The 19312-nt window shown below is 39.6% G+C and overlaps 1 protein-coding gene across 6 annotated transcripts in view; it reads right to left on the bottom strand.

Annotated features, from left to right (window-relative positions):
* Positions 1-19312, bottom strand: part of Arhgef9 (Cdc42 guanine nucleotide exchange factor 9) — a 542919-nt gene that overhangs the window by 348920 nt on the left and 174687 nt on the right. For 4 of the 6 annotated variants that reach the window (XM_071606157.1, XM_071606160.1, XM_071606161.1 and 1 more), the window contains exon 1: positions 18295-18737. The exons of 1 other annotated variant lie outside the window; for it this stretch is intronic. The gene's annotated coding sequence lies outside the window, so the exon portion shown is untranslated. Of the gene's footprint in view, positions 1-18294; positions 18738-19312 lie in introns of those variants that run through there. One more of the 6 variants, XM_071606165.1, reaches the window with a different exon arrangement.

The following is a 19312-nucleotide window of genomic DNA, read 5'->3' as shown; positions in this document are numbered from 1 at the left end:
ATCCGTATGCAACAAAATAAAATTAAACCCATATCTCTCATCATGCACAAAACTTAACTCAAAATGAATCAAGGACTTAGGAATACAACCAGAGACCCTGTGTCTAATAGAAGAAAAAGTAGGCCCTAATCTTCATCATGTGGGATTAGGCCCCAACTTCCTTAATAAGACTCATTTGGCACTAGAATTAAAACCAAGAATCCATAAATGGGATGGACTCAAACTAAAAAGTTTCTTCTCAGCAAAAGAAATAGTGTGTGAGGTGAACAGAGAGCCTACATCTTAGGAGCAAATCTTTACCCCTCACACATCAGATAGAGCACTAATCTCTAGGGTATATAAAGAACTCAAAAAGCTAAGCACTAAAAAAACAAATAACCCAATCAATAAATGGGCCAAGGACCTGAAGAGTCACTTCTCAGAAGAGGATATACAATCAATCAACAAATACATGAAAAAATGTTCATCATCACTAGCAATTAGAGAAATGCAAATCAAAACTACTCTAAGATATCATCTCACTCCAGTCAGAATGGCAGCTATTATGAAGACAAACAACAATAAGTGTTGGCGAAGATGTGGGGGAAAAGGTACACTCATGCACTGCTGGTGGGACTGCCAATTGGTGCAGCCAATATGGAAAGCAGTATGGAGATCCTTGGAAATCTGCGAATGGAACCACCATTGGCCCAGCTATCCTTCTCCTCAGTCTATACCCAAAGGACTTAAAAACAGCATACTACAGGGACACCACATCAATGTTTAGAGCAGCACAATTAACAATAGCTAAACTGTGGAACTAACCTAGATGCCCTTCAATACATAAATGGATAAAAAAATGTGGCATATGTACTCAATGGAATATTACTCAGCAATAAAATCATGGCATTTTCAGGTAAATGGATGGAGTTAGAGAAGACAATGCTAAGTGAAGTCAGCCAATCCCCAAAAAACAAATGCTGAATGTTTTCTTTGATATAAGGAGGCTGATTCATAGTGGGATAAGGATCAGGAGCATGGGAGGAATAGATAAGGCAGAGGGGTTGGAGGGGAAGGGAGGGGGCATGGGGTTATAAATGATGGTGGAATGTGATGGACATTATTATCCAAAGTACAGGTATGAAGAGACAAATTGGTGTGAATATTCTATGTATACAACCAAAGATATAAAAACCTTGTGCTCTATATGTGTAATAAGAATTGTATTGCATTCTACTGTCATATATAAATAAAATAATAATAATAAAAAATCCTCAACAAAAAACTCACAAGCTAAATTCAGCAGCGCATTAAAGGATTATACACTATAACCAAGTTGAAGCTTACAACATATACCAAAAGTTAGTGACAATGGTTGAAAGACCTAAATGTAAAAGCTAAAACTAAAAAACACTTAGAAGACATGGTGGAAATGTTTGTTATATTAGATTTTATAATGATTTCTTGGATATGACACCAAAAGGATAAGTTTCAAAATAAACGTAAGGTTTTTGATAAAGTATGAATATTCAGAATATATATATAAAAAACTTCTTCAACTCAACAATAACAAAAATAATTGCTTAAATTCTAGTTTGGTGGAACAGCATATGCTTGCCATGTACACGGCCCTGGGTTCAATCATTAACTCCAATCATTAACGAGGACATAGCTATAGAAATGGATGTTAGTGGTTGTTGTACAACATTTTGAATGTGTTTGTTGATGCCACTGAATTATACATTTAGAAATTAATAACTGACAGATGTTATGTTACATAAATTTTACCACACACACACAAATTCTTTTTTTTAAGGTCCAAAGGGCTTGAATAGACATTTCTCCAAAGAAGATATACAAATGCTCCCTAAGTGCATTAAACGATGCTCGACATCATTATTATTAGGAAAATACCAATCAATCCCATAATGAAATTCCACTTCACACTTACAATTAAAAAGAAACATAACAACTGTTGGTGAGGATGTAGAGAAATTAGAAGAACTCTTGGGCATTGCTGTCAGGAATGTAAAATTATGCATCTGCTGTGGAAAACAGTTTGGCATTTCATCAAAAGTTATATAATTCCATATGATCCAGCCATTCCAATTCTAGATGCACACACAGAAGTATTTAAGGCAGAGACTCAAACAGATACTCATACAACAATATTCATAGCACCACCAATTGCCATAGCTGAAAGATGGAAACAACCCACGTTTCCATCAATAAATGAATGGATACACAAAATGTGGTACACAGACACTATGGAATATTATTCAACCTTCAGTAGGAATGAAATTCTGATACATTCTATAGCATGAAACATACTAAGTGAAATAAGCCAGACACAAAATAACAAATATTGTATTATTTCACATGCATGAGTTACCTAGACTAGAAAAATTCAATGAAATAAACATAGAATAGACGTTACCAGAGTCCATGGGGAAGGGAAATTGGGGAGTTATTTTATTGATATGGTGTTTATGTTTGGGACGATGGCATAGCTACAGAAATAGATGTTAGTAGTTGTTGTACAACATTTTGAATGTGTGTGATGCCACTGAATTATACATTTAGAAATTAATAACTGACAGATGTTATGTTACATAAATTTTACCACAATAAAAAAATATATGCCAAAAATTATACTGAATTGAACTGAGTTCTAAAAATGGATTTGTATTAGCAAGGAAAGACCCTGGACATGGGATCAGTTCTCCTACAGTTCACAGATACTTTCTTCTAGATGTTAAAAGGTAGATCAGTGACTGAAAAAAAGCAGGGTAAAAAGTCAGTCTGGTATGGCCATGAAGAAGAGTTTTCACTTTTTAAAAAATCTACTTCAGGTCAATTAAAATCTAAAGTTGAGCTGAAAAAAGATGCTAGCTTTAGATTGTATGTAGATTCAGGGGTCAAATCTCAGAAGGCATCCCTTGAATGTTCATTAATACCTGGAATTTATCTGAGGAGACAACACCTTTTATCCACAGACTAGCAGAGCTGTAGAAAACTTTCAAATTTCGATCCTTAACATCAATTTTTCAGATGTGATTAAGGTCCAAAAATTCTTGCTCAATGTCTCATAGTCTGCAAGCAGTAAAGCCAAAATCCAGATCTGACTTCTCAGAACAGAAGTCTCTCAGTTTCTGACTAGAGTCCCTTCTCCTACTTAGCCTGAGGATATCAGCTTTACATTATGAAGAAAAGGCTTCTTTGTTTTTCCACAGAGCTTTGACAGGTCCTTTTTACTCCATGTCCATTGTCTTCTCTAAACCAGGCTGGACTACCAGTTTCTGGAGAAACTTGGGGGTACTCCTTTCCCCTTTCTTCATTTGACAGAGGATGGGAAATCTTGCTATAAAATATTTTGTATTTTAACCTGCTAGATTAATCTGCTAGATCTTTAGCTGCCTGAAATTTGGCTCCAGGCTCCAGAATCAGGCATCTTTCAACACATTCACCCACTTATTCTGGGCCTGTATCAGTACTGTCCTGACAGCTGTGGAGGCTAATTTAGAACAGAATGTTTCAAGGTCCTCTGCTATACATAAGTTAAATTCTTGATAGGATATAGTGTAGAATCTTTCCTGACTCAGAATCAATTGTCTGCCTGCACTCAAGAGACAGAATAATAGTTGAAGAACATTCAGAACCAAAGATATTATCTCTCATATGTTAAAAAATAATAACAATCATCATTTATTTAGCCGCTCCTAGATGAAAGGCCATTTCCTAGATGACTTATTTCATTCTTCTATCCACCCTGTGAAATTGGAACCAGTTTTTCCAGATGAGGAAACTGAGGCTCAGTTAGTCTACTGAGGTAGTAAGTGCAGAGCTGGGATTTTAGGCTGGGCTATTACAGATTCAAGAGATTGGTTTTTGTTTTTGTTGTTTTGATTTTCACTATCCACAAGGGTGGATGGAGGCTGCTCTGGACATTCAAGTAATGTGGAAGCAAAATTCTGACTCCAATCATTAACTCCTGGGATGGGGTGTGGCCCAGGGCCCAGTACTATTCTTGATTGGCAGAATACCTAAAGTATCTGTGCTCTGATATTCTGCAAATTTGCAATATGGGAATCAACACTGCTAAAACTAGGAAACTGGCACCAATAGAAGCAATGAACATGGGCTTTTCTCAGGAGCCTAGTCCTTGGGCTGAATAGTATGTGAAGAGTTTTTAAACTTAAGTAAGCATCAACTCCCCAGGGACTTGGTATACATGAACACTTCTGGGCCCCAACCCGAGATTCTGATTCAGTGGTTTGAACCTAGAACCCAAGAATCTGAATGTATAATGTGTTGCACAACTGATTCTGATTCAGGTTGCACATTTGTGCCTTTTATTATAAAAATTTTCATATATATAAATAATAAAAGAGCAGTATAATAAACACTCACATATGCATCACTTATATTTTATAATTATTAGCATTCTACTATATTTTTCAGCTATTTTTATATATTTTAAATTACAATTATCATGAAGTTTCACCTTATATATTTAGTACACATCTTTGACCCTTCATAGCCACAATACCATTATCACAACTAACAGATTTAACAATTCCAGAATATATAGACCACACTACTGAGAAATGCTCTTTTACAACTTTTTTCTTGGCTTTGAGAATCATGTTTTTCTATTCCTTCACAAACAACAATGGAAGAAGGAAGCATGCCACTACATCTCAAAAGATAATAACCTTTTATTTTTTATTCAACATGCTTCCTAATTCTCTGATACTTCTCTTCTTTTGCAACTCCACTGCCACTGCACTGATTTAGATGTAAGGACTTAGTTTGCCTGGATGGCTGCATTAATCTCCTACTGGTTTGCCACTTCCAGATTTCTCCTTTTACAATTCACTCTTCACACAGTTTGCCTTCTGGATCAATAATCCTCACAAAGCATTCATAGCATTCCCCAATCTGCCAACAGATTACTGTTCTAACTTCATCTCCCTCTTTTCAATCCAACTCGGGCCCAATCTTTCCACTACAGCGCCACCTTCTTCATGAAAATTTATTAAGCTCTTCCTCCCTTTCTTTATCAGAATAAAAATCCATAGCTTTTTCCTCCATGAATTTGTTTTTCTTTTTCTGATGCTGAGGTTTAAACTTAAGGCTGCAAGAATGCTATACTTGCACTCTACAACTGAGCTAAACCCCTAGTAGTCTATCACTGAAGGACATCACAGCCCTTTAATTTATTTATTTTATTTTATTTTAGACCGGGTCTGGCTAAGTTTCCAAGGCTGATCTAGATATTGTGATGCTCCAGCCTCAGCCTCCCAAATTGCTGGGATTACAAGCATGTGCCACCACACCTGGCCCTCCATAGATTTTTAATAATCCTATACTTGCCTTTCCCTTTACTCACCAGACTATGGCACAAGGGTCATGCCTCTTTAGGCTTTGCATTTCTCACTTGAGAGTCCTAGCCCAGCTTTGTGCTCCCACCAACATCAAAATTGCCCCAACTTGTAGGAAGAAAAACCCTGTAGTCAATGGACTGGAGCAGTGGAACATCCACAGAAATGAACAAATTGATTATTTCACACAGGTACAGGGCTATATGAATCTCAGAGAGGCATCTCCAAGTTCTAATTGCATCTTTGTTCAGTCAAAGGACAGGAAGAAGGGTGAGGAAGGAAGTGTGTGTATTGAAAGGAAATAACTGCCCCAGGTGGGGAGTAGAAGAGGAAGATGAACATTTTTTCATACTTCAGCTACAATAATGCAAATCCTCCATACCCTTCTTGGAATATTGTCCTTTCTCCTCTTTAAAGACCAGAAGATGCCCACTTCTCTCTACAACTTCTTCTCCCTATAAGATTCTATAGTCCTGGGTATTGGGACTAGAAAGTTTAGAACTTAGAGGTTGCTGCTCTTAAAGTGCAGAGAGGAGGCCTTGGATATTGAAGGATTCAGGACTACAGTGCTTGCTCCTCTTGCCTCCTATAAACCTCTCTCCATCTCTCCATATCATCTCTTTCCCCTATAGGATTGCATGGTCCTAGGCTATGCACATAGTTAACCCCCAATAAAAGCTGACTGACTGACTGAAAGTCGCTTCTACTGTCCCTTATAAAGGTTGTCTCCTCACCCAACATCCTCTCCCAAGTTAATTTCAATTTCTGCCTTCCATAAGCTCATCTCTAGGTAAGATAAAAGGACTGGGCAGCTCATTTATGCAGTTGCAGGGTCATTTTGAGATACTGGCTTCTGTTATGGGAATAGCATGGTCATGAATTACATGCTATATAAATATTACTTGTTTTAAATATACTGTTTTGAAGCATACAATTTTAGAATTTTTTTAAAGAAAGAAATAATAAAAACATTTCTATAAGTCTACATTGAGATATATCATGATCTGAGGCTATGGCTATTTATCTAATCATTATCTCAGCAAAAATGCAGCTGTTGCAAGTTTTAGGCACAGTCAAGGGAAGATTAGTGCAGAAAATGCTCATCCACTCATTTATTTTTTAAATTTTTAAAATTTTGTTCTTTTTAGCTATACATGACAGTAGAATATAATTTGACTTACTTATGCAAACATGGAGTGGTCCCCTCATTTCTAAGGGGCAAAACTAAGGTTCAACAAAATGATCTACTTTCTTCTTAGATTCATTACTAGTTTAGAGACTTCTTTCATATCTCAACCTCAGGAAGACAAAGGACCACAGAGTCTTGGGCAGGATGTATAATGAGAGATGGAGAAAAGTTCTAAAACCAGGAAAAATCATTTTGCTTCACTCACGTAACTCAACATGTGTCCCTGGGGAACACTCAATGGCTAGGCCAACCTTATCAAGAACTAGGTGAATAGCCGGCTAAAGAAGAAATAAAAATGGAGGGAAAAGGGTAAGGTTATATTCTGGATGCTGGATCCCATAGTCCCAGTATAGGAGTAAAGGAGGCATCTTGTGATTTTGCTTAGATAGGGGATCTTTAAAATTTTGTATAACTAGACCCAGAGGTCTTCCAGATCAACAGCAGCCCCAGGACCTGCATCCAGGTTTCTCTGGCTGATATCTCAACTTACAACAACTTTGGGACAGCTCTAATGCCAGCTTACAGCACCTAGCTCTTACCCTGGAGACTGCCTGCCACCCAGACACATATTTTACACAACCTGATTTCCCCCAACCCTCTTGACCCAGTATCTGCTGTCCTTGAGGGATCAGAATTCTATAACTAGGAATTACAGGGATACAGAGGTCACAAAAAGCAAGTCACATCCTCATGGCTCTGAGGGGAAAACTAAAGCCCAGAGAGATCAAGGACTTATCCAAGGAAACACAGCAAGATAGAGGAATAGTCAGTACCAGAACTCAACACTCTTTTTAAAAAATATTTGATTGTCAATGAACCTGTATTCTGTTTATTTGTGTGCAGTGCTGACAATCAAACACAGTGCCTCACATATGCTAGACAAGTGCTCTACCACTGAGACACAACCTCAGCCCTAGAACTCAACATTCTTGATTCCTGGTCTCATGCTCTTTTCACAGGACCACAATGCTTCTGTCCTGACAATTAATAATACATAACATATACTGTGGGCTTTCTAAATGTCAGGCCCTGTTTCAATAATTGCTTTATCACATTAACTCATTATTTCCTTATGAGAAATTGATGCGGTAATTACTATTGCCCTGGTTTATAGTTGAATAACCAAAGTCACAGAGAAAGCCCTACTCTACTTTTATCTCCCTATCTGTGAAGTGAGCATGGTGACCAGAACACACAAAGGTCCACCAATGAAAGTCAAGAATTGCTTCTGGAGACACAGAATTGTGCCCCCAGAGAACTAAGGGGGGTGCATATCAATCGGTCAGGCATATGTGTTACCAAACTTTTCCTAAATTTAACCAATATAACATGGGTAAAAGAAAGAAGTTTTAGTTGAGGGGAGGGTCAGAAGGTAAAGGGACAGGGAGCTGTAATGCTAGGGCTCTTGGGAGTTGAAAGCAAAATGACAGAACAAATGTAGTAAAAAGTTAGAAGACTAACTATCCCCCATGCCTTCCCATCTTCATCCCCTACTTATAGAAGTCAGACTCTCAGGATCTGATGAGGACTACTGCCTTCTAAACCAAAAGGAAAAAGAAGAGAAGCCTGGCCTACAGGGCTGTGGGGGGCAGAGCAGAGACTACAGTCACAGAGCCTGGTGATTTCCCAACATCCCTTTGCCTTCTCTTAAAAGGCTGAGGAAACTTCCCAACACCTTTTTCTAGAGAATAATATCAGTACAGCCTCACTTCCTGCTCACAATTTTGTCAGAAGCCAGATTTATCGTCTTCTGTCTGTTATGGGAATAGCATGGATTCAAACTGGACAGACCATTCTCCAGCATGGAACCTGTATACTTACTAAATCTGCTAATTCAGATAGCTAACCATTAGCTCCCATGATACTCAAGAAAACCTTCCATTCCTTCTGTCCTGACTGGCCAGTTCCTCTGAAACCTCCATTTGATCTGCTCTCACCACTCGTAATCTTTGAACCCCTTGTTCTTTCTCATTCTCTTCCATAGAAGAAGCAATGGGAAAAACAAAAAGGGCAAATGTGCCTTAGCCACTGGTTTGAGGTTGGGGGAAAAAAAAAAAACAATAGATGCCGTTGCCTGAAACAAGGCTTCAGAAATATCTGACTATGATAATGATCATGACCCAGGATTACAACCTACATTCTCTTGCCTTCTAGCAACATTCTCAACCCTCAACAGTTACCCAATAATAGGGTCATGAAGAGCAAAGAGCAGACTGTACTATCTTCTTTAACTTAGGCTTTAACATTCTCAGTTTGATGATCATCTAACCTTCCCTATCCATCCTCATCTTCCAACGACCCAGCCCTTGATTCCTACCCCAATAGACCCCAGTCTAACTTGCAGAGTGGTAGCTATGAAAGCACCAAGAGAGTGAATAATAGGTTGGTGGTGGCAGGGAGGTTACTTCCAGGGGACCAGACAGTCTAGGGTGAGGGTGTTCTGATCACTGCTTCTGATGAGCTATTATGACTAATTTCCCCTCTCATTCAGAGCACAGCTCTGAAAGCTCAAGAACAAAGAGCAATTTAAGATCTTCAAAATTCTTTGTGAGTGCCAGTGTCACAGGCTGATTTTCATCCACTCTTGCTTAGCCCATCTCTTGTCTTCTCCCTCTCTCATCTCTGTTTCTCTCCTCTATTAACTGGCTGTTATGTGGACAGAAGAATAATTGGGAAGAATTTCATTCTGCAGAATACATCGTTTCATCCCCTGCACTTGTTTAAATTAAAAAAAAAATCTGTTTAAAATGGACTAAGCTGTGCTGTTTAATTGTATGTGATCCTCAATAAGATTTTTCTGGAGTTCAGTTAGATTTTATCCAATTGTAATCTTCAACTAAGTTTTCTAAGACTCATGTGTCCTATTAAAAATGAATAAGGAAATGAAAAGACATCCTGGTTTAGAAGGGCAGCTTGAAGGCTACATTTAGTTTGGTTTAGGTGCTAGGCAAGGACTGGTACCATCTACTCATAGGTCCAAAAATCCAGGAATGACTTTGGATACAATATACATTTTTAACACCTGAGGATAAAACTTGGGGAACATATAACAAACCCTATAGGCCACATGTGTCATTTGATTCTGCTTCTCCCCAACAACCCAAAAGGTTGTGGCTCCAGTAGGGGGCATAAAAAGAAGGAAAAGACTATGGTAACTCAGACTATCCCCCACCATTGGCCACTGCCCCCACAGCCTTCTAGGATTGCTCATAAAGAGAAGTTAGACTTCAGGCATCAGCAATGGCCTTGGTGTCTGAGAACAATCCCCCAAAATAACAGCTTACCCTGGGAGACAGGCTATAGTCCCTGGTGAAAAATGGGAGGGCACATGTACTAGAAAAGAAGTGTGACTGAGGGCCTAAGACTAGGTGAGAAGGAAAGAAGAGCCAGTTTTGTGCTTCTCTCCTACCTTTCACCTAGAAAATAGTTGTGTTGATAGAAATATCTGGATGGACAGACTCCCAGGAATATGAGAACTAGAAGGACCCTTAGAGATTATTTAGCTTAGTCTAGACTACCTCTAGAGCCCAAGATGAGAAGATGATCTCAGAGCCTAAGTTCCACCATGAGCATACTGTGCTTCCATGGAAATTGGCTTTTTATGAAAATCATAGCTCCAGTTCAGTTCAATTCATTGTTACAGATGACAAATAAAAACCCAGAGAGAGCAAGGTACTTATCCAAAGACATGTGTGAAGCTAGAGAAAGGCCAGGTCTGGAACTCAGGTCTCTGGACCAGTCACCACAAAATATTATTACAATCAGAAATACTTCAGGCTTATACAGCATTTTAGTTCTTTCAAAACGGTGTAGTCCCATAATGCATTTAATTGTTCTTTCCTGTGACAATATCAGTATTATTTTCCCATTATTTGCCCAATGAGAACCTGAAGCTCAGAGTAGGGGATCAGCTTGTTCAAGATGCGAAACATAGTGCTTCACCCACCTTATACTCAGAATGACTCTGGCATATCAGCAACACCCAAAGTACGAATAGTGTAGCAGTATTTTATGAATCCTATCCATACCCCTTCCTTACTTCTGTTATGCATTTCATATCACCTATCATAGAGAAAGCAGATCTGTCAGCACCAAACACAAGCAGATCGTTCCACCCCTCCCTCACTGCTATTGCACTCTACCCTGAAATCTTCAGATAAACCAAGGATTGTAAGGCAAATATGGGAATTCTACTCCTTTGATATGTGGGTCCATGCTTATTTTCTTACTTCAAATTTTTAGTTGAAGATGGACACAATAACTTTATGTTATCTATTTTTATGTGGTGCAAAGGATTGAACATAGTGCCTCACACACTCTAGGCAAGCTACCATGGAGCTACAAACCCAGCCCCATCTATGCTTATTTTCAAACTAGATCCATTAATTTGTTATTTTTATTAGGACCTAATAGTTATGGCTCTTAAAGGGATACAAAACAGAAAAACACAAAAAAAAAATATGTGAACCAAAGTAGACAATGATAGCTAGCTGTGTGTGTGTGTGTGTGTGTGTGTGTGTGTGTGTACATGAAGAAGAAATGGAGGAGGGTGACAGAGAGAGGGAAATGGGAAAAGAGTAAAAGAGGTAGAAAAAAAGTTTCCTTATAAGTACACTCTTTTTGAAGGAGGATACTCTGCATGGAAGAAGTGACATTTTAATCTGAATCTTAATGGATGAACAAACCTTGGCCATGTAATAATGAGGAGAGGCAAAATTATTTTAGGTAGAAATTCTGAGAAAAAGCAAGAAAGGAAGAGGAAAGTGTATTATGAATATGAAGAAATACAACTTACTAAATTTGGCTGGTGCACAAGATTTTTTGTTTTGTTTTGTTTTGTGGTGCTGGGGATTGAACCCAGGGCCCTTCTACCACTGAGGTATATCCTTTTTATTTATTTATTTTTTTTTGAGACAAGATTCCCTAGGTTGCCAAGTCTGTCCTTGAACTTGAGCTCCTCCTGTCTCAGTCTCCCAAAGCACTAGGATTACAAGTGTGTTCTACCATGGCTGTACAAAATTTTAAACCAGAGTGGAAATAGTAGAAATAAAGAGGCAGGTTGATGTTAAGATAGAGTGAGAATTAAGGCTTGAGAGTCTGAACTCTCTTAAGCAATGAGGGTCCATTGAAAGGCTTTAAACAGGAGAGTGACACCATCAGATTTATTTTCAGAAATTTCTCTGATCATAAAGACAGCATGAGGTAGGAGATGAGAAGAGGGTAGGAAGTGGTTTCAAAGGATTTCAATCAGCGATAATAGTATTTGGTGGGAATCTCATAAATTTCATAAGCCCTGCAGAATCATCAACATGTAGGTATGTTACAAAATAAAGATCTTCCACAAATTCATGTGAAAACACAAACAGGTCACAAATAGGCAAAATAATATGCAGAGACAATTTACAGTAAAAGAAATATAAATTGCCAGTAAACATTTTCATATGTTAAGTCTCTAGAATAGTACAGAAAATATAATGATTATTATATATTTGTCATATATATATTATATATATATTATTTCATTCATAATATATGTGCAAATTAAAAGATGGCTTGATGAATGTATAAATGAATGAATGCATGTATATATGATAAGGCAAATAAATTTATAGGTTAATGATAGAATCTAGGTAGTAGATATATGGGTGTACACTATAAAATTCTTTAAACTGTTCTCTATGTTTGACAATGTCCATAATAAAAATGGAAATTGGGAATGGAGGCTGTATTTTAAGGCATAACAGTTTTGGCACAATAACTCAGTTTCTAGGAATTTTCTCTGCTGAAATAGGTGGTCACATGTTCACAGATAATCATCAAAGAAATACCCTAAAGCTCTGTATGCCACAGGGAAGAGCTGAAAATCACCTAAATTTCCACCAAGAAAGAAAGTTTTAATGCATACTATGAAATATTACACAGCTGCTTTAAAAGATGAGGCAAATTTTATACATTGATGTAAAGAGATTTCCAATACACATTGTGGAAAAAAATGCAAATTGCAGAATCAAATGTAAAGTGCAATGTATTTAAATTTAAAAAGAATGAAGTGCCACGCACACCTGTAATCCCAGCAGCTAAGAAAGAGACCAGAGGATTTCGAGTTCAAAGCCAGCCTCAGCAACAGCAAGGTGGTAAGCAACTCCGGGAGACCCTGTCTCTAGATAAAATACAAAATAGGGCTGGGGAGGTGGCTCAGTGGCTGAGTGCCCCTGAGTTCAATTCCTGGTACCTGAAAAAAAATGAGGTAAAATAGTGGAATGAATCTGTCATAACTTTAGTATGTACATATATGAATACACCACAGTGAATCTCAACATTTTGTATAGCCACAAGACTAGAATCCTAATTAGAAAATGATATATTCTTTGTTTGTTCAAATATGTCAAAATAGTTATACATAACTAAAAAGAACAAATAAAAAGAATAAATAATGTTATTAAGTATATATATATATATATGTATATATATATATATATATATATATATATATATATATATATATATATATATATATTAGATGCACAAACGAAAAGGACTAGAAGAAGATACAGAAAACTGTGATCTGTGGTAGTCTCTAGGAAGGGAAATTTAAAATGGAGATAAAATAAAACTAAATTTTCTTTACTTTTATTTTGTGTACTTGTGTTTATTTGGGATTATTTACTACATATTTTCACATTACTTAATGTCCCAATATTTTAGTAAACACGTGTCACTGATTTGTCTATTATTTATTGATCATTTATCTTTTCCAGTCATCTATCCATCTTATTTTCTGAGGTATATCAAAATTAACTCATAGTATTTCTCTTATTTTTAAAAATACAATAAAACATTATCATCATTGACTATAAAGACTTAGCAGCTAAATAAATTGGGGATGGAGTTATGTGCTATCAGTACCAGAAAGGGAAGATGAAAATGATTTAGGTGTTCTCTTGGTAGACACAAAAGAAAGAGCTCAGGAACTGCTCTCTGCACGTAGAAAGAGAAGAAAAGCCACAATTTGTCAGGTGTTCTAGGCAGAGTAATAGCCACTAAAAATCTGAAAAGTATTGGTGGAGGATGGGAAGAAAGGAGAAAGAAAAAATGGGGTTAAAAAAGGGAAATATCCAAAGGATTCATCTCTTTGATATGACCTACAAAGCAGTGGCCTTGGATGAAGGAATATAATTTTCCAAAGACAACAATATCTAGCAACACAAGGCCACTGCCCCAGAAACTACAAAATGGGAATAACTTTATATATATCCTCTGATCCCTTCTCTTCTCCACCTAATTCCACCTAAAATATTAAGATGTTTTTTAAGCCCTCAGTTTAAAATAGTTCCTAGCCTTATTACTTCAATTCTCAACAAAGTCTCTGAGTCTAAAATAGACTTATCCATGGAGGGTCCAAATTGCATTATAGTTTCATAGATCTTTAGAGCTGGAAAAGATCTGTTGAATCTTCCAGATCAACTTTTTAAAATTTTTTTTAGTTGTAGATGGACACAATACCTTTATTTATTTTTATATGGTGCTGAGGATCTAACCCAGAGCCTCACACATGCAAGGCAAGCACTCTACCACTGAGTCACAACGGCAGCCCCCAGATCAACTTTTAATCAAACCACTCTCCTGACTCCAAGACCATGTTTCTTTCCATCTCTTAAGTATGATTGGCTGGAATTTTTCCAATATCATCAGCTCCAACTTAAAAAATCTGGATCCACACTGAACAGATCCTTCTCAAAAGAAATATGAATGATCAACAAATATGTAAAAAAAATGTTCAACTTCTCCAGAAATTATAGAAATACAAATTAAAACTACACTGAGATTCCACCTCACTCCAGGCAGAATGGCAATTATCAAGAATACAAATAAAAATAAATGTTGGTGAGAATATGGGGAAAACGGAATGCTCATACATTGCTGGTAGGACTGCAAATTGTTGCAAGCACTCTGGAAAGCAGTATGGAGATTCCTCAAAAAACTAGGAGTGGAACCACCATTTGACCTAGTTTTCTCACTCCTTGACATACACCCCAATGATTTAAAATCAGCATACTACAGTGACACAGCCACATCAGTGTTTATTGCAGTAAAATTCAGAATAGCTAAGCTATGAAACCAACCTAGATGCCTGTCAACTGATTAAAGGTTAAAGAAATTGTGGTATTTATACCCAATGGAATTTACTCACCCATAAAGAATAGTGACTTTATGACATTTTCCAGTAAATGGATGGATCTGGATACTATCATGATATATGAACTAAGCCAATCCCAAAAAACCAAAGGTTGAATGTTTTCAATGATTTGTGGAAGCTAAATCACAATAAAAGGCTAGGAGTGGTGGAACAGAAGTTCAGTAAATTAGACAAAAGGAAACAAAAGTAAGGGAAGGGGAATAGGAATAGGAAAGACAGTAGAATGAATCTAACATAATTTTCCTATGTACACATAACAAAATGCCTAAATGAATATCAGTATCATGCCCACCCATAAGAATGGGATCCTAATTAGAATAAAATATATCCTATGCTTGTATAATTTTATCAGAATGGATTCTACCCTCTTGTATAACTAAGAGGAACTAATAAAATAAAATTAAAATAAAGAATCTGGATCCATTCTTGAACCCATTGGGAGTCTCAAACTCTTTTTCTTAATGAGTTACAAGATCTAAGAGATTCCCTTTCTCTTCCCTCCCCCCAATCTCTGTCCATCAGCCTCAGAGAGGCAATGAGGATAACACTCAATCCACTGACCAGTCACCCTTTTTCCTAGCAAAAGACCAGATCCATGCCCAGTTCCCCAGCAGCTATCTCAAAGATGGACTACTACACTCTATCATGTTTCTTCTCCATTGACATTGGTAGGGACTGTCTACCATCAGCAAGTCATTTGCTTAAGTTGTCCTTGAATGCCTGAAAATTGGCAGATTAAAAATGGAAACTGGGTAAAACATAATTCATTATAGGAAGCTCTTAAGTCTCATGACTATTTGTCCTACAACAACTCCCAGACAATTCAGGCATGGTTGCTATTGTCTTTTAAGAAAAAAAGTCCAGAATACCTGGGCATAGTATTCAAAGGCCTCCTTTGCAACCTTGATCTCTATATTACCTGGTTGGTTCAGTAGTTACATGAGTCATTAGGTGCCCGTGGTGTGTCCAGTCATTAGGTGCCTCCTTGCCTCCATGAATGCACACATTATTCATTTGCCCAGGAAAGCTCTGCCTCAGTCTCTGCATTCAGCATTGTTAGTGTAAATATTACCAAGAATCCTTCATGGCCAACCATTAATATATCTTGAGGACCCACCCAAACCGGAAATACTCATTAAATATTAGGAGGCCTTAAAGTTGCAGGCCTCACCAGGTGGGCTGAGCCACCTAGGTGGCAATGAGAGATTAGAACACATGGCTACCAAACTACTAGTCTAGCATATTTTTTACTGTTCTGCAAGGCTCCTGCCTTTTCTGTACCCCTAATGCACTCTGTCTTTCTGCCTGACAATATGATCAGTATATTTACTTTTCCCAAAACAGACTTGAAGCCCTCAAAGAGCAGAAGCTTATTTTACTACTCCTCTCTGCACTCTTGTCCAATTGCTCGGCATAATACATCCCACCAGCAGATACTCCATATTTTTGTGCCACAAGCCAAGTTACCTTGGCAGTGAACAGAAAGCCATGCAGCTACCATAGGAAAATGCAGGCAACTTCAAAGTGGTCCCTTAATTTTTACCATTCAGAACCTTGGCTGTTCAGAAAAACTGTAGTCATTGAAAGCCTATCTCAAGTGGATAGATATTAGAGTGACAGTTTAGCCCATGAAAGAAGGTGGCAAGATTGCACTGCTCCTGAAGGTGGCCCATCTTCAATACATTATGGAGTTTTGATCCTATAACTCCCCCAAATGTTTGTGTGCAAGACATCCAACCCCATTTGTTTTTATTTTTGCTGATCATTTGACATTGGTAGACACTGTCAAGAGGAATCTTTGAGATAGCCAAGAAAATTCTAATTTTTTGACTTTACAGATAGGGTAGTTGGGGCATAGAAAGGTGCTGAGACTTCCCTAATGTCACATTACCTGTAAGTGACAACCTCTCAATTCCTTTGGGCAAGCCTCTTTCAGCTCCAACAAATCGTCTTAACATGAGATATGGAATAACTGCAGCCTCCCTGAATAGTTTCTCCTTTCACAAAGCAGGGGTCTTATTTTTCTGTTTTAAACATCCTGTTTTTTGACCACCAGGCATCCCCTCACTCACACACACACACACACACACACACACACACACACACATTACACATGTCCTCTTCATGTCAAAGGAAGGTGGCTCCAGCTGCCCACACTGAAACAATCTGGACTTTCAAAAGCTCAGATATCCCTCTAGGTGTTCAGTTGAACAATTATTCTAGAGTTAAATGTGCATTTCAGCCAACCTAGTAGTTATCCTGAGAAGCAGCTTTTGTAAGCTGCCTAAGTGTAATCATTTCTTGCCAAGCCTGAGCCTTAAACACATGGAATAATGAATACAGAATGCATACAGTGAGCAGTCTGGACCAGAGATCCCAGAGTCTCAGGCTTTCTCCATGGGGGGGGGGGGGACACATGACTGATCCCTTAATTTATGATTTTTGTTTGTTTGTTTGTTTATGGCCATACTAGGAATGTTACTTAGGGACTTAAGCATGCTGGGCAAGCATCCTACCATTGAATTAATCCCCCAGCCCCTTAATCCACCTCTTACTCACATAACACAAATTCCCACATGAGGTCTGAATATCATCTATAACATGGAAACCAGGTGGTTATTTAACATCTTTCTTGCTTAAGAGCCTTTAATGACGTGGGCCCCACTACCTCCCTGCCATTTTATCATTGAACAGATGGTAATTGGTAAGTGAGATAATTTATGCTGAGTACTCAGTAAAGTGTCCAACACATAGTAAAAGCACTCCTCCTCCTTCTCTATTAGAAAGTGCTTTCTTACAGTAATCCTTCCCCTGGTACCCATCCTGTTGAATTCTGAACCATCCTAATTCTCCTTCCTGATACCACACAGAACAAACAATACTTTCTCATAGCTTTGCAGATATCTGAAGAGAGCTCCTCTGTCCCCCTCCCTTCTCTCACCTTGATACACTGCAAAATTGCCCTCCAGCACACCTAATTCATCTTTCTAAATAGAGGCAGCTTAGATATGGTCTTTCTTGCCACAAAATCATAACATTTATTACTGGAAGATGATACTTGTGCCCTTCCCTAGAGAGTTGGCCTAACAGAGGTGAACTCACCCTGTGGCACCCAGCCTCCTCCTTGCACTCCGAGAAGTAGCTCAACACCTTGGCACAACATTGAAGTTTCCTGCAGCCTGAGGTCCTGGATCTCAGAGAAACCAATGGCTTTTTGCTGCCAGGGGCAGCTTACCCATCCCTGCCCTGAATTCCTCAACCATCTCCTCCTTTCTTCCTCAGTTCCCTACTCCATCCCCTAAAATCCTAAATCCCAAATCCATAAACTGGGTTGGTGACCCATGCAAAATGGCTGTTGGGCCGAGTTGTGGCAGGCTGGCGTCCACGCTCACTGCTCTACCCTGGCGTGTCCCAGCCATCCCTGTCAGGGTTCCCTAGTAGCTGTGGTCTCTACCAATTTCCAGGAGCTGATGGCAAAATCGTGCCCTTCCTCTGCCGGTGTACGCATGAAGTCAGCAGAGAACCGGTAGCTTGTTCGCAGTTACCTTGCTAGAAGCGAAGAAGGAGCAGTAGCGCTCCGTGGGACCACTGGACCAGCTAGTGGGTGAGTCCGCACCACAGTTGTGTTCGCTCCACCACGCTATGCCACGGGGTGGTCAAAGTGGCGGGGCTGCAAGCAGGCGACAGTCCTGTTTGCCCAGAACCGGACAGAGCCACTGACGACGGGGCGCCTGGCTAGCGGGCTAGCTGGAGGCTTCTGGCGCGGTGGCGGCTTCAGAGGGAGTCCCACTGTGACGAAGCACGGCTGTTCTCTGCCTCAGCAGCCCTCCTAGCAAGAGAGCCTCTGCGCGGTTTAGATGGTCCCTAGCCCCCTGCCGAGCCCCTCGGGAGGCGAGGGCTCGTCGCCTCCCGGGGCAGGTTTATGAGCGCGCCTGGGAGCGCTCGCGGAGGTGCACGCGGCGCCAACTAGGGACCAAGGAGGCCTTCATTGGACTGAGCCGCTCCCGGCCGCTGCTCCTCGCCAGCGACTGGCCGTCGGGGCGGCGGATTCTGCGGGTCACAATTGGCGGAAGATGGAGCCACAGAGGCGAACGCCAGGGGGAGGGGAGGGGCCACAACTCTGAAGTTGGGGTCGGAACACTGCCGCCAGCCAGTAGGAGGCTGGCTGGAGGCCAATACACGGTCCTTTCCGCGCTCCCCAGAGGCGGTCTCAGGCGACCTTGCCACTCCCGAGAAGGTAGGAGCTGTGGCGCCCAAGTCAGGGTGTACACATTGCGAAGGAGAGCCAATCCAGCCGCTAACTAAGCACCTTCCGCACCCCGCTGCCTACTGGGGTCGTGCAGTCCGCCTCGGTCCACCAAGCTCGGAATTGTAACCCAAACATTTCCTCAGCCTAATTACTGAGCGGGTAGGAGTAAATGGCAGCGAGCAGTGATGAGGTGGTAAAAGCAAATGGGTCCACCTCTTTGCAAGCTGCGAAGAGAAGCCACCTGCACCCGCTACCCAAGCTCCCGGCAGAGCGCGACACCCTCCTAGAAAGCCTCCTCACACTCCTAGGAAGCG

Source organism: Marmota flaviventris, chromosome X (genome assembly GCF_047511675.1).
Source record: "Marmota flaviventris isolate mMarFla1 chromosome X, mMarFla1.hap1, whole genome shotgun sequence".
Lineage (NCBI taxonomy): Eukaryota > Metazoa > Chordata > Mammalia > Rodentia > Sciuridae > Marmota > Marmota flaviventris.
The sequence above is the reverse complement of the archived record's forward strand: the minus strand, read 5'-3'. Positions and strand labels throughout refer to the sequence as shown.